The sequence below is a fragment of the Pteronotus mesoamericanus genome, unplaced genomic scaffold, assembly GCF_021234165.1.
Source record: "Pteronotus mesoamericanus isolate MK-2021 breed Mesoamerican mustached bat unplaced genomic scaffold, CSHL_Meso_final contig_56, whole genome shotgun sequence".
Classification (NCBI taxonomy): domain Eukaryota; kingdom Metazoa; phylum Chordata; class Mammalia; order Chiroptera; family Mormoopidae; genus Pteronotus; species Pteronotus mesoamericanus.
Genome location: NW_026555201.1, coordinates 10,025,354 through 10,039,880, shown reverse-complemented (window position 1 = coordinate 10,039,880; position 14,527 = coordinate 10,025,354). Strand labels below are relative to the sequence as shown.

Sequence of the window (14,527 nt, the reverse complement as noted above, 5' to 3'; positions counted from 1 at the left end):
CTTTTATATGGGTACTCAACCAAAGCCTTCACTTTTCAGTCCCTCTGAACCCCTATTTTCAGAGGTATCTGGAACCCCTCATTCTTAAGTCTCTCTGGGGTTCTACAGCATGGACCAGCCTCCTTCTGAGCTTGTCTCAAAGAAAACTGTTTCAATTCCTTGGCATTGTAATTCAGTTACCACTGACCTTCCAGTTTCCAGTATTTTGTTGCTTTTGCTTCCTCTTTGTCCTTATATGTTTATGCCTTAAGTAAAGTCCTTTTACCATCTTTGCACAGAGGGCAGGGGAGGTTGGGGGGAATCTACAATGAATATGAGCATTCAATCTGCCATGTATAATTTGAAGTATAACTTTTATAGTAAGAAAAAATGATTGTGTTTGCAAAAAAGAATTGAGTTGCACATATAAACATGTCTATATTTTTATACATATAAAGTTAATAATACAAAACAATGCATGCTATCTTGTAAAATAAACCTTATAGACAGCAAGTGCTTTAGCTTTTTGATAAAGTAGTGATCACTGGGGTGAGGTTATCAGAAGAGGCTTCATGACAGTCTGAATAATGGGTAGAATTTGGATTTCTTAAAGGATTAGGTCTCTAATTCATTTCTTTTATTAATAGCATATGTAAATCAGGATATTACCTATTATAGTACATTGCTTTGGGCTTCTCACATGTCTTTTTCTTGTCATCTTTCCTTTTGATAGAGACAAATTTTCATTTGGAGAGAATGAAGCCAGCCTAACAGAGGGAAGCAAAGCCTGGAGACAGAGAGAACTGATGACAAGACTTGAACCTGATCCAGCTGCATCTAAGCCAGAACACCCCTGGGCCTTCCAGGTTGCAAGAGTCAATAAATTCTTCCCCATTTTTTGGTAAGTTTGTTTTACTTGGGTTTCAGTAACTTGCACCAGAAAAAGTCCCAACTAATAGGACAGAGTAATGAGATGGTATTTAACTCTGCATTTTAGGAAAACACTACAGTGGGTAGAGCTAGACCTATTTATAGTTTAACTTGAAATTACAAGTTGCAGGTTGTTTCTCCTTAAGTTTATTGGTGGTAGATAATTTTTACCCTTTGACTCAGGCAGTAGGGGAACTGACTGGTGTGTGCATTTTCCCTTTGGAATTTGTTATCTTTCTCATGACAGATAAATTATTTGTAAGCAAAAATTAAAGATAAAGTAAATTCCCATCATCTTAAAAAAGTCAGTGAACATGTTTTTAGAACGCGGCAGAGTAATTCATCTATACAATGCTGCTGGGAGATGGAGCCCACCAAGCCCCAGAATTTAGGGTAAGGGAACTAATAGTTTTATGCTTGTAGGTTAGAAGTTTTTGCTGCAGCAGCCAGGGCACATTTTGGTATGTGTTATAAAGACATAGGTGGGCTCTTCCAAAATCAAAATGCCTAAGACCTACAAAGGTCTATAAATTCTCTCTGGAGAGATGTTCAAGATCTTACGAAACATTAGATGGCAGCTAACTCAGACTTGGAGGTTCAGAGACATCTTCTTAGAAGAGGTTCCACCCAAGTTGAGACCTAAAGGATGAGTGGGAACTATTCCAGGTAAAGAAGAACAAGGTGGGAAGAAGAAATTCTAGGCAGAAACAATAACACAAGCAATGGATTTAAAACATACATTGAGTGCTTCCTGTGCCTGGCACAGTGCTGATACTTTAACAGTGGTATTTAAAGTAGTACTTGCACTAATCCTGTGAGTAGGCACTATTATAATTCCAGTTTACAAATGAGAAAACTGAGGATTAGAGAGATTAAGTGAAGTACTGAAAATCATACCTTATAAGTGGTGGATCTAAGATTCAAATCAATTTGAGAGCACATATTAGGTGTCAGTGTCCAAGATGCTTAGAGCAATGAACAAAACCCACACTTCATGTTCCCCATGGAGAGGTAAGTCTGGGGCAGAGGTACCTGGCATATTTAGGAAGCTAACAACTCCTCCATTCCCAAAGGAATAGTGGGAATTTGTTGCCTTATTGGGTGAAGATCAGTTGGACTGTTGGAATGCCAAAGTTTGTTCCCTGAGACTGTCTCTGAGCTTTGGGGACATTTGTATTACTATTTTTAAAACTAATTAGAATTTATTTTAAAATGTCTTATCAGTATTTCATCTGTTACAAGAGGGAAACAAGTTCTAAAGGGGAAAATGCACACATTTCTGTACTCCATGTCCGAGAAAGTAAAGTAAATCTTACCTGTTGCCATTATGCTTATTTAGGGTAGACAAGGGAGGCACCATTTAAAATTATGGTTTTGTCAGCAGGGCACTGGCATAAAAACAGATGTATAGATCAATGGAACAGAATTGAAAGCCCAGAAATAAACCCGTGTCTTTACAGTCAATTAACTTTTGACAAAGCAGGCAAAAACCAGGCAAAAACATACAATAAGGTAAAGACAGTCTATTCAATAAATGGTGTTGGGAATATTGGACAGATATGTGCGGGAAAAAAATGAAACTATACCACTTTCTTACACTGCATACAAGAATGAACTCAAAATGGATTAAAGATTTAAATATTAGTGTCGAAACCATGAAAATCCCGGAAGGAAACATAGGTAGTAAAATCCCTGACATTTCTCATAGCAATATTTTTTTCTGATATATCTCCTCAGGCAAGGGAAACAAAAGATAAATAAACAACTGGGACTACATCAAACTAATAAGTTTTTGCACAGCAAAGAAAGCCATCAGCAAAATGAAAAGACAACCCACTGAATGGGAGGACATATTTACCAATACATCTGGTCAGGAGTTAATATCTAAAAGTTATAAAGAATTTATATAACTCAGCACCAAAAAACTAAACAATCCAATTTAGAAATGGGCAAAGGACTTGAATAGACACTTCTCAAAGATGACATAGAGAAGGCTAACAGACTTAGAAAAAGATTCTCAATGTCACTAATCATAAGAGGAACGCAAATTGAAACCATAATGAAATATCACCTCATACCTGTCAGAATACTATCATCAATAAATCAACAAACATCAAGTGTTAGTGAGGATGTGGAGAGAAGGGAACCCTCATACACTGTTGGTGGGAATGCAGATTGGTGCAGCCACTGTGGAAAGCAGCTTGGACTTACCTCAAAAAATTAAAAATGGAACTGTCTTATGACCCAGCAATTCCACTTCTGGGAATTTATTCAAAGAAATCCAAAACACTAATTTGAAAGAATATATGCACCTCTATTTACAGCATTATTTTATAATTGTCAAGATTTAGAAGAGGCCCAAATGTCCATCAGTAGATGAGTGGATAAAAAAGCTGTGGTACATTTACACAGTGGAATACTACTTGGCTATAAAAAGAAAAGATCGTACCCTTTGGGTCAGTGAGGATGGACCTAGAAAACATTAAGCTAAGTGAAATAAGCCAGTCAGAGAAAGAGAAGTACCATAGGATTTCACTCACATGTGGGATCTAATGAACAAAATGAAATAACAAGCAAAATAGTGACAGACTCAGAGAGAGCAGGCTGACAGTTGTGGGAGAAGGGTCTTGGGGGGGAGGGTGACAGGATTGAGCAAAAAAGAAAAACAAAGAGAAAAAAACCTTACAGACACAGCAGTGTGGTGATTACTGGAGCAGTGGGGTAGGGGAGGTGGAGGAAGGTATAGGAGGGATAAATGGTGATGCAAGGAGACTGGACTTGGGGTGGTGAACACATAATACAGTGTGCAGATGACTTGTTGTAGGATTGTGCACCTGAAACCTGTATACTTTTGTTAACCAGTGTCACCCCAATGAATTCAATAAAAAAGAAAACGAAAAAAGAAAGTTATGGTTTTGTAAAGTCACTGAGGGGAATGGACATGGCATTGAGTGGTCACTTATTTATGTACTATGTCTTTTTAAAAAATATATTGGGTCTGTTCTATAAGAAGAGTAATTCAGAAAGATAGGATTAAGAGTTAAATAGTATTATAAAATATTTTGTAGGTTTAATAATGCAGCTCTTTGAAAATTGTCATTCCTACAAAGCAGAAAGGTAAGGTTTTATAATAAGGGAACATAATGATTTTGGGTTCTTTAGAAATATTGTTTAAATTATCTTTCCCTTTCTGGCCAAATGCTGAAGTAAAAACATATCAGAGGAATCAGGTAATTTTACTTATATAATAATATAACTGCTGAACTGATCACCCTCACATGTTATTTCATTAAATCCTCTCAACATGAGAGATATAAATTATCATTGATATAACTTTAAGCAGGAGGAAAGGGCTCAGGAAGCTGATATGATCTTCCCAGGACCTAAATTTGGGAATTCTGACTAAAGAGCCTCATTTGGCTGGGTACAGAGATTAAGAGACTAGTCTCCAGTCTCAGTTCAACCTGGAATTGTCCCCCAAATGTATCCTTATAAGTGACTTAACCTTTCAATTCTGTTTCCCCTTCTATAAAATGGGGATAGTAAGGCCTGTGTCATAGTTTTGTGGTGAGTATTAAGTGAGATTATTACTAAATGTGAAGTGCTTGCTTGGCACATAGTGAATCATTGTCTGTATTATTGATAAAGAATAAAGGAGAAATAAAAGGTGACTTAATGACACCTTCTTATGTGGAAGAAAACAATGGTTCTCAGCCAGAGGCAATTTTGCTGTCCCATGGGTATTTGGCAATATCTGGAGAACATTTTTTGTTGTTCCAGTTGGGAGGTGTTACTAGCACTGAGTGGGCAGAGATCAGGGATAATGCTGAACATTCTACAACACTCAGGTCGGCTTCCACCACAAAGAATGATCTGGTCTTAGTATCCATAGAGCCTATGTTGAGAAACTCAACGATAGCACCACAAGGATTCATTGAGTAGTCTTTTAATGAGCCATATAAACATCACTTCTTCAAGCACAGAAGAATTTGAAAATAGGAGGCAATATATTATCTTGGCAAGTGCAGAACACAAAAATAATTTTAAGGAAATGACATAGCTTATTTGTGACATATGATTAGAATGATAATGTGGAGTTTCTAATTAGAAAAAAAATTACCAGTTTAAGTAAAATTCTTTGTGGTTTAGAGGGGATAGTTTTCAAAACGGACAACTTATGATATAATTACTAAAAAAATAAATTTTCATTCGATGAGACAGTTTAAATTCATCAGCAAAAGGCCTTAGCTGACTTTCTATCATTCTTCCAATATTTTTCAACAGCTAGGGCTTTAGTAATACCAGAAGGCAAGATTTAATGGGAAAAAAGGGAATTTTTATTTAAGTAGGAAAAGAATATAATTTAGATTTATTATAAGACCAAAATGCAGTATGCTCCTACTTGGAAATCAGGAGACTCGGTACATTTTATGATGATCTTAGTATCCTTAACTTGAATATTTCAAAACTAATTGTATTATAAAAAACTGAATCCCACACACCAATTCACTTAAATTGTATTGATCATGATGAACAGATTTCTTTAGATTTATGATCTGAATAATTTATTATTGTACAACCCACATTAGTGGCTTTTGCAAAGTAGTACAGAAAAGCAATCTTTTGCCAAATCCCATTCATGTTTGAAGAAGGGTTTCCTGTACGTATGTCAAAATCTGTCACCACAGGGTTCAAAGATGTCAGGTTATATAATGTGCTGGCATAGAGATGTAGAGAGCACTTATAAAGAGAGATGGAAGATATTAAAGAACGATGCATTGTTGCAGTGAAACCAATGGCTTACCATCTTGACTGTGCCCTGAATGTCCCAGGAAGGACCTCAAAGATGTCCACATCATCGGCCAGAGGCAGGGCATAAGCCTCCCTCATTCTACCAGGGTGAACTTGCTGTCATGATTGGAGGTAAGAACTGGGTGTGGCACTGAAGAAAGAAGAGCTGGGATAAGAGAACAGAGAAGATCTCATTCTTTTATTCCTTCCTTCATTCACCCACTCAATATGTATTTTTTTCTTTCCAGTTTTATGAGACATAATTGATCATTAAAAAGTATATATATTTAAGGTATACAATTTGATGACCTGGTATGTATACATTGTGAAATATTGACCACAATTAAGTTAATTAACATACCCATCCCTTTCCATAGTTCCTATTTCTTCCTTTTTGAGATGCATTCAATATGTATTTACTGATCATTTAATATGTGCCAAGCCCTGTGTTTGTGTTGGCAACAGAAAATGAAGAAGGCAGAGTAGGAAGAAAGGAGAACCATTTGAGAAGAAACTATCTGGCTTTTCCCCAGTCTTATAAAGTTTATAGGTTTCTGGGAGGGGGAAACTATTAAACAGATAATTAGACAAACCATTTGTTATACTGGTCATAATTACAGTAACAAAAAATACAGGCTATTATGAGAAAGAATGACTAGAGGAAGTAATCTAACCTAAGAAGTCAGGGGAAGGTAGCTGGTAGGGGCAATCTTGCTCATTGTAAGAAAACAAACACAAACAAACAAACCCCCAAAAAACCCAAGGGCATTGCTCATAGTTGATAAGCAACACAATTCAGATATAAAATATTCCTAATTAAATGTGATGTTCTAGGCCTGTAAAAGGCATAGAGTTCTGCAGGTGGTGGTGAAGAATCAACAGGACATTCAAAAATTGCAACTGGCTTGAGCTCCTGTGAAAGCTCCTATGAAATCTCCTGAGCTCCTGAGAATGGCTTCTGTGAAAACGGTGGCTTTAAGGCTGGGAGAGGCAGTGATGAGCAAAGATCCAAGAGGAAATGCCAGGTCTAGGAGATAAGGTCAGGAGTAAAGAGTTAGCAAGAGGTGAACAAATGGAGGGACAATCTAAGGACCACATGAGCCCATGGTAGAAAGCTGGTATTAAGGTCACAGGAAATGATGAATTCTTTACAGAGAAGCAGGAAGTAGAGCCCTGGGTGGGCCTTCAGCTCAGAAACCTGACTCGGACAGGAAATAAAGGGTATCATCTGAGGAGCTGGAAGGGAAGATTATTTTTTTTGTGTATTGGTCATAATAAGGAAGATAAGAGTCAGTTACAAAAACCTTGTTAAAGCTTTTACACTGCTAGGGGTTTTAAGCAGCCTGGGGCTTCTCTAACAAAATAATCTGGCCCTCTGGGAGGTATTTGTGAGGGACAAGAACCAAGAGAAGAAAGATTGGAGTGTGGGGAAGTGCTCGGGTCTGCGTTGCCTCGGCAACCTTTTAGGTGACAGAAGATATCTTTCCTGGATCCAATCAGAAGTCCCCCTACCACCCTTCATGCGATGAAATGATCTATATGTGACTTTCAGTAGAGATGAATCTTTGTATTTTCCTAAGACCTAAGGATGGGTAGAGAGATATAGTTAAGCAGCTGTATGTTAGAGATTAATATTGCTACTTTAGAGATTATATTGATACTTCATTCTAGTTCGACTGAAGGAAAATGATAAAAGGACCCACCAAAATCCCCCCTACTGAGAAGTTAAAATTAAGACAGAATATATGTAAATATATTCTTTTTTAAACAAGTTGTAAACAATATGGTATGAGGGAAGAAAATGGGAAGAGATATAAAAATAAACAGTATTAAGTTAAAAGGGATAATTAGAGGAGCGAAAATAAGAGGTGAATGTTGCAAAGAATCCAGCTAACTTTAGAGACTAGAGGTCTCTTACAACATTTCCTTCCAGGAGATTGTGGGGCTTTAAATCTTTCAGGATTTAACAAGATCCTAAATGTGTAAGTCTTAAATATACACAAACACACACTTTCCCCACCTCTAATGGGAGGAGAGAATAGGAGATGTGTTCTTGGCTGTCACTTGGAGAATAGCTTCTAGTACATTTTATTTTCTGTTAAAAGCTCTGGGGAACAGTTGGCAAATAGAAATTGGTCCACAGAAATAACGTGGCTTCCTGGAACTTAGGAGGAAGGAAATGGGTGGTTTCTTTAATTACTATAATGTGTGTGTGTGTGTGTGTGTGTGTGTGTGTGTTATAACTAAAGATAGCATTCTGGCTAATGTCCTCAGGAGGGAAGGTGAACCTGGAAATTAATTCGGAATTCGGAGTGTGTACCATTGGGTTGAATTTGCTAGGTTAAGCAAGACAATAATGCTCTTTGTTTTCAATATCCTGGCTAGATCAGGAAGAATGGATTGAAATTTGCTCGCTGATATTTAATCACTTTAAATTCAAGGGCATTATTATTTACATATGGAGAACTAGTGACTTTTATGTCGGCAAGAAAGCTTATTCATAACAAAGATGTGATTGGGGGTGGCAAAAAGAGTCTTGATAGGTCCTTAATTAATTGCTTTGCAAGTTATTCTTTTCTGCTGGGTGTTATATTACTTTTACTAATGAGCAACAGAGGCAAGAATGCTACAGCAAGCTATTTTAACTCAGTAGTAGTAGCAACAGCTCCTTAGCCATTTTAAGATAATTTGGGATCCCTTTGTAAAATACTTTTTTTATGCTAAAAGTGTGGACTTCATATAATTGAAGAACTAAATATATAGAATTCCTGCGTGTATACTTATTTATCAGCTATGTGATTTAGCCCAGGTGTGGGTTTAAAAAGCATTTTGTGAAGCTGGAAATAAATTATATGACAGGTTTGAATTTAAATAAAGATTAAAATATGTCCCATAGCAACACTGTGTATTCATTTCTTCAGGCTTCGTAAAGACATTGACTGGTAATAGATACATCTGTGCTCACTGGTGGGAAGTTGAACTTCTCTGAAGGCTTACTTTTTTCTCATTTCTTTGAAAGTCTTGATACTGAAGAAATTTAAAAATCCTCTGGAGATTCTGTGCAACTGCAAACTCATTTTTACTTTGATATGTTCACCTGTTTTATATCCTTGACTTGAACCCTTCACGTTACCCAGGTTGAGAATCCTGTACAGTTTCTTCCACAGGCACGCTCACTCCCAACACCAACCTTTTGCTTAGGCTGTGCCTCGTGCTTAGAATGCTGTCTCTTCTGTTATGTACATCCTCTCTACATCTCATTTTTGTCCTATTTCTTCACTGATTTGGAGGAGGTAGTGACTGATGGGGCGGCTAACATTTATTAGGCATATATCGTTCTTTAGGCGATTTGCATGCATTGCTCAATCATACTTGCATTTTAAAGATGGGGGAACAGAGTCTTAGAGAACGCCAGAGGGATCACAAGGAATAAGCTGTATAATGTCAGAAAATGAATCTAGGTCTTTTTCTTTTTCGTCATTTTTAAACTTAATCTTAGATTGTCTTGGACAGCTAAGGCCTTATTTCCCTAATCAGATTGTCAGCTGCTAGGAGGCAAGGACCTTATTTTTCAGTCTTAGGCAAGCCATAGCTATAGCCTCTGACTGAAATAAAAATAAAATGTAACCTCTCAAAGAATTTTATAAATATTTAAATATTTAAATAAAGAAACAAATCCCAGGAAACTAGTTTCTCAAAATCTCTAATTGAACACCACAAGATGCCAGTTTCTGTGAGCCAGGGCCACAACCCACAGGTGTTGGGAAATGTGTAGGAGTTTTCTTAGGTTGTCAGGATACTGGAAACATCCTGGGTGGCAGACAGGGACATCAAATGCCCTGCGGAACATAGGACAGCCCCACAAAATTGCCAGACTTCAAATGCCAATAGTGCTGCTTCTGAGAAGCAACATCTGGCTTAGCAGTCAAGTGACAGAAAACGTGGACCTAAAGGCCAGAGTGAGGTCTGACCTGGAGCCAACTTTTTCTCCCTGTGTCACTCTCTTCGCATGTACCGCACGCTCTCTCATCCTGGCTGCAGTTATTGCCCAATAATGTCAGTGTTTACTCACTAGCCACCCAAAAACGTGTCCCTCATGGCAAGATATGATCTACTAATAGAAAAAGTATAAGAATCAAAATGTATTAAAAAACAGTGCTTCTCTGACTTTATTGTGCTCGCATATCTCCCGGAAATCTTCTTAAAGTGCAGGTGCTGATTTGGGAGGCCTGTGGCAGGGCCTGAGGGTGCGCAGGTCTGACCAGCTCACGATGCCCGTGCTGTTCCTGTGGACCGCAGCTGGAGTGGTAAGATTTGAAAGTAACTTGGAGGAGAAGCTCACTTAATAAATTAATCAAGCATTGATTGCATGCCTGTTGGTACCTTAAATTATAGAGATGGAGGTAATGGAGGTTGGACATAAAGAGTATAGAATTTGGTTTCTTCACAGAAGGAACTTCCATCTGCTTTGCCACTTTACTCTGAGAGAGAGACAGAGGGGGAGAGCAAGAGCACGCACTGTCCATGGATAATTGTATTTCTCAGGGGCAAAACACAGAGAAATATTTTCTTGGTGTGTTTTTCACTAAAATAAAAAGTCCACTTTGAGTTGCCAAATAATTTTAGTGGTGGTGTGGTAACTAAATAAAGGAAAAACCTTGCCACCAGTCTTGGATGCAGGGTTTAAGTCTTGCATATCTCAGAGCTAGTGTGAACTGTGTGAGTTTGAGTGTGTGTGTGTGCGCGCTGCTGTGCATGTGTATGTGTGAGCTGGGAAATCTTTATTAGGCAATGCTTTCTTAAATATCACTGGAGAAGGGAGATCTATTATTCTCCTTCCTCAGCTGTCCCTCCCCACCCCAACCCTCCTGAATATTAAAGCTCTAGTTGAGGGACCAGGGGTTCCTAAGGCAGCCTTGACTGGGAACTTTGCTTATTTTAGGCAATGGAAGTTATTTGAATATAGTCATTGAGAGAAGAGACTACTCATTATCCACTTAAAATACTTCCCAGCTACAGCATGGCATTGTACGGAAGCCAAAGCAATGGGCTCTGTTTTGGCCAGCTGACTTAGCGAGAAATTTTGCAAATTATGCAGTCCTTGTAGATGGTGCTGTTGAGTTTGTTAGAATGTTTTAAAATGCTGACACCCTTGGCGGTGAACTGAATTTCCAGCTTATCCTAGACTATTTCCACAGGCAGTTGGAGACCAGGAACAGACCTTTCCTGGAACCTTAAGATAATGATACCCTTTGAAAACCTCTTGTGTAATAAAATAACTTGGCTGTAAACTTGGCCAAGGGGAACTCCTGGAAATTTCTGGGTGTCTGTATTTACCTATGAGTTGCCTGAATCACATTGAAAAATGGTTCTTAACTGATTTTCTGGTGCTCTGCCTGGAGGTCCAGCAGGAGCCAATATCTCTAGGAGGAAAGAGGCATGCTCTGTCCTTGAGACATGCCCCATCTCACCCGTGAGGGGCTGGGATGGGGGTCGTTGCCTGAATGCATAGAGAGAGAACAGCTGGAGGCTGTGGCTTTCTCAGGAAGGAGGTTTCCAAATTTGCCTTTCAGAAGCTATCGGAAAGTTCACTGTACTCTGTGGTCTTCACAGGCCCATTTCTTGTTCAGTTCCTTGCACAGGGACCAGTTCTGAGCTCTGCTGTTGACTGCTCACTGGTTTTATTTGTTTCCATTTGAGTTGTCACCTTTTACACATCTCCCTCAGTGCCCTTTGCGTCGTGCTTATGTAAGCAGCATCTCTGGATGCTTGAATGAGGCAGATAAAATTCCCCAGGGTTTCTAAACTGCCCTTCATCTATTTTTAGCACTGCAATGGATTTACCATAGCCCACAGCATAACTCAATCACTCTAAGCCTGTGAGCAAATTCTGAGGTTTTTTTTTAAACCTTTTCCTGAGGCATTTGATATTAGCTGAACATAAAGGCATATGATTCAATCATCGATTATTCAAGATGTGCCATATTTAGAGTTCTGTAATCACCAAGTTTTCAACTAGTCACTCAGCTCTGGCTCTAAATTTTGTGTTGGAAGTCACACAAGTCCTATTGTGTCCTCTGTGCAGCAACAAGGAAGTATTTAATACCCACCAAGGGACTGATGACAGCCAATTTGTTTTCTGTCAGTCAACGGATCTTAAGAGAACCCTTGGACTGTAGCCTGAGCTGTTTGACCCTTGTGTATCTTCCAGCAGAGATACTCCACCTGGTGAGGATGCATTTTATTTACCACCATATGCCCAGAATTTAGCATAGGTCTCTAAACCTTTTTTTTGTTCATTTTGAGTTTTTAATGAAAGTTGTGTGTAAGATTACTCCTACATCTTCTCAATTGTTTCTTGCTTGTATTTGCCCTGTCAGGTGAGATTTGGATTCATGTTCAAGGATCTCTTTGTGGTCTTGGTCCAGCAGTAGACCAGTGATACCCACCTTGCTGGCGTGCGAGCCCACAGGAACAAGTGGACCATTAGCTTTCTCCTGCTGCACTCGTTCAGGGTAGACGACAGATTGCTTCCTGTAAACCTGGATTACTTTGCCAGTTTGCTGCCCTTTGCAGTGTCCCTCCCACAACCTGAACTTCATCATCCTTTCAGATGGGCATGGATTGGACATTGTACTTCTGTCTCAGCTCTTTGGAAAGAGGAGAAGACATAAGGCTCCTGTGAACATGGGAAGGTGTATGGAAATGCCTTTTATGGTTCTTCCTCTGGTCGGAAGTCACAAAGGGATTGACTTTCATTTTGACTGCTGCTGCTTCTAGATGGTGGCAAAAGGGAAGAGCACTAAGCTTTTCTTAGTAGATGAGTTAGAATTCATTTGTTGATTGACTGATTCATTCAATAAACATTTCTCAATAAACACCGATAGTCCAGCTGGGAAACCTGGAATGGGGTTTCCCCAACTTTTGATAGGAATACAGGCTTATCATCCACCATTTGGGCCTAAGACCTCCCCTCAACCTCCTCTACTGCTTGGGAGCTTGCTCCTCCCAGGTCGTTTGCTCAGTGCATCCTATCCAGATGCACTGCCTTCCTTTGCCTCTATGGTTCAACACTACTTCTGCTAGCAAAGCGGCCCCTCTCAGTTCTGGATATAACTCGTTTCTGTTACCAATTTCTTCATTCAGGGTCAAACTGGGCGTTAAGGAGATAGCTGTCCTAGCATGTGACCTATGATGGCTTTGTGATGTGCCCACTCGGCTAGACTGAACTACTTCCCCATGTCTCTTCAGCATGTTTCTAGAAAGTGGCTGTGGTAGGCTACAAGAGTGATTCTCTGGCAAAAATTGGAGGATGGAAGGGAGGCAGCAGATATTTTGTAGCATGCGCTTATACCCCTTCTCCCATTTGTTTAACCAAGCGCCAATCGAGGTGCTGCTGTGAAGGGATTTTGCAGATGTAATTAAAGACCCTAATTAGTTGACTTTAAATTAATCAAAAGGGAGATTATTCTAGGAGATTTAATCAGTGACAGCTTTTAAAAAGAGGGTTTAGACCCTTCTGAAATTAGAGAGTTCACAGCGCTCATGTTGTTATTAATCTGCTGATTTGCCTCATTGTGGTGAAGCAGCTAGCAGTTACTCCTATAATTGTTTTTCTCTCCAGCTGGATCTTCCTTCCATTTCACTGATTCTTGGGCCAAGTATGTGTATTCGGCTCCAGGACAGAGAGCCCAGGCTTTTGCAGGAAATCCTTACCCCCAAATTTGTCCTTGCGGGGTCGCAGGCTGCTTGTGATCTGCCCTTCCTGACCGCCTGCCCTGTGGACATCAGCCCTGCTCAGCCAGCTCCTGCACCGTGCAAGACAATTCCTTGTAATAAATAACTGGACAATAAAAAACCTCCTGCTGGTTCTGCTTCTCTGGTTGAACCCTGAGCAATGCACGAACTAAAGAAGCAATTGTTTGCTTTACATGTCATAAAGCAGCTTGAAACCGTGATAATCACTAACATTCATTCTCTTATTCATAACTGTGCTGGGGTTGGCACTATAGCAATACACAAAGCAGACATGGACCCTGCCCTTTGAGAGCAGGTTTTCCAGCAGAAAAGCAGATGTTAAACAATATTTACAAGGATAATGTTAGCATGGAATCGGTAGAAAGCATAACTGAGAGACCCTACCCAGTCTGAGGTGTCAGAGAAGGGAAGTCAGGAGCTGGGGGAACGCATGAGAGACCATGAGAACAAGTGGACATTAGGGCCTCACTTGTAGTGATACAAGTGGAGCAAGTATCAGTTCAGGCAGGCCTTACAGAGCTGTTCTTCACGGTGGCAGAAGGCTAAGGCTAGAGAGGGAAATCGTAGAGGCCCTGCAAGCCAGGATGATAATGTCTGACAGAATTTTTCTTCAAAAACCTTCATACTTTAGAACCCTATTTTTTTTTTATGTTATGCTATTACACATGGCTTCATTTCGAGCCTTTAAAGATCCCACGGTGTTAGTGTGTTTGCTCCTACCACCGCTCTTATTTCTTTTCTGCTTTTTTCTACAATCCTCTTATATAACCTGTGATGCTCTTTTAATTATGCAAGCATCAACTGGGTGTAACCATACTATTTTTAACCCATTCTCCTTCCTTGTGCTTTGAATTCCCATGGTACACCTGTTGAGGGGAAAAAGAAACAAAGCCTGAACTCCTCACATTAATTTACCTGACAATTCCCTTGTGTCAATATTTATTTTCTGTTCATTAAAACTCACAGCAAAGGCTTCTTGGAGGGTGGGCAGCTCACTGGACCTCATTACCCCTGGCCTTCTGTCACGCCCACCCGTGGGGAGGTGTGGGGGGAGGGAGCTCAGGCCTTC

The 14,527-nt window shown here is 39.6% G+C and overlaps 1 pseudogene; it reads right to left on the bottom strand.

Moving 5' to 3' along the window:
- Positions 1-12,037: 12,037 nt before the first annotated feature.
- On the bottom strand, positions 12,038-12,459 carry LOC129076050 (60S ribosomal protein L26-like; annotated as a pseudogene).
- Between the last annotated feature and the right edge of the window lie 2,068 nt (positions 12,460-14,527).